The sequence below is a fragment of the Trichechus manatus genome, unplaced genomic scaffold (genome assembly GCF_000243295.1).
Source record: "Trichechus manatus latirostris isolate Lorelei unplaced genomic scaffold, TriManLat1.0 scaffold00093, whole genome shotgun sequence".
NCBI classification, from domain to species: domain Eukaryota; kingdom Metazoa; phylum Chordata; class Mammalia; order Sirenia; family Trichechidae; genus Trichechus; species Trichechus manatus.
In genome coordinates this window covers 2,145,691-2,147,368 of record NW_004444029.1, presented here as the reverse complement: position 1 = coordinate 2,147,368, position 1,678 = coordinate 2,145,691, and the positions used below count along the sequence as shown (strand labels likewise).

The 1,678-nt window shown below is 46.4% G+C and overlaps 1 protein-coding gene across 1 annotated transcript in view; it reads left to right on the top strand.

Annotated features, from left to right (window-relative positions):
* The window catches only part of CNTNAP2 (contactin associated protein 2), a 1,280,693-nt gene that overhangs the window by 100,192 nt on the left and 1,178,823 nt on the right, over nt 1–1,678 (top strand). The gene's annotated exons all lie outside the window — the stretch shown is intronic.

Sequence of the window (1,678 nt, the reverse complement as noted above, 5' to 3'; positions counted from 1 at the left end):
ATTTGGAACTGACTCGATGCCACCTAACAACAACAGCAACAGCAACAACTTGCTTTCCTTGGATCTTCAGATCATCGTAGGAATTTCTGTGGGTCGGCCTCACACTTCACTCTGGATATTTCTAAGCTGTAGCATAAAGAGCCCTGGTATCACAGTGGTTAAGAGCTCAGGCTGCTAACCAAAAGGTTCAGCAGTTCAAATCCACCAGCTGCTCCTTGGAAACCCTTTGGGACAGTTCTACTCTGTCTTATAGGCTCGCTATGAGTCAGAAATCAACTTGACAGCAACAGGTTTTGTTTTGTTTGTTTGTTTTTTGGTTTGGCATAAGGACGTATTGTTTATCCTACTTTAGGTTGTCTGCTTTATAATGGCTGCCCAGTTCTCTTGCATTTTTTTGACAATAATATCTACCGTTGAGAGAAATGGAAGGATTAATCACTTGTCATTTCCCCTTCAGATATTTAAGCAATGTATAAAAGCAAATCCTTTATTTCTGGCTTTGGCAGAGGGGGGAAATGTCAGAATGAGTTCTGTAGGAAGGTTGAAAGTGATGAGGCGTGTATATGAACGTTTTGTCAGATCCCATGCCCGAATGGAAAAGGGTTGCGCCATGGCTGTTTGAGAGGTCGAAGTGTCTGAGGTTCTCCTTTGTAGACAACAGGCACCATCAAAGGCATTGTTGGGAGAAGTGGTTTATCAAGGCATGTACCTAGCATGCTGAATCAGGACTGCAGAAATAGGCTGGCCTTCCACCTCATCTCCCAAACCACGTGGTAGCCCTGTCCTTAGGAGCTACTCCTCAGCTGTGATCAGGAGCCGTTGCCATAGCTGCAGAATCCAGACCCAACTCCCTAACCCCCACAGTTCATAGCAGCAAATTGGTGCCAGGCCCTTTTCTGATCTGAAATCCAACCCCAAATTGATGACTTGGGTACAAGCATGGTATAAGCCACATCTCAAATGCAGTTTTTTCCCACCGGCCTCTGCCCTCAGGAAGACACCTGGGCAAGTCTGAGATGATGGTCCTTGTATGAGCCAGTACAAGAAATGACCACAGTGAGGTTCCCTCTAGAGACACCCAAAAACACTTTGCTACTCAATCAAAAGAGGGAAAGTGGGTGTATTTAGTTTTCTGACCGGACATTCTTCATGTTCCCCTCCACACCCACTTCCTACATTTTTCTACTCTACACTAAGAGAGCCCTTTGGCCTCTGCCTTCTAGCTGGTTTCTGTTCATGGGGCATTGGCAGGAGGTGGGAGCAAGCTAATTTGCTGTACCTGTTTGGTCTCCTCCCCACAGGGACTTTCCAGGATTGTTGAGCTTTGGTCAAAGGTGGCCTGAGGTCACTCCTGTCTCCACCAGCCCTTTCTCTTCTCTGCTACATGGAACGACGGCAGTAAGAATATCCCCAGCAGGCCTTAGCCATGGGTGTCTCCTTATACTCTGCCTGTACCTTTAGACACAGTCCTCTTCTCAAACTCGCCTCTGATCACCTCAGTTTCTTTCCAGGTCTCCAGAAATATTGGTGCAGAATTCCTTGGCGTAAAATAACAACAACAACAAACAGTTTCTGTGGTGACCCACTGCTGAGTAGATTCCAACTCATGGCAACCCCACGTGTTGCAGAGTAGAACTGTGCTCCATAGGGTTTTCTTGGCTGAAATCTTTATGGAATC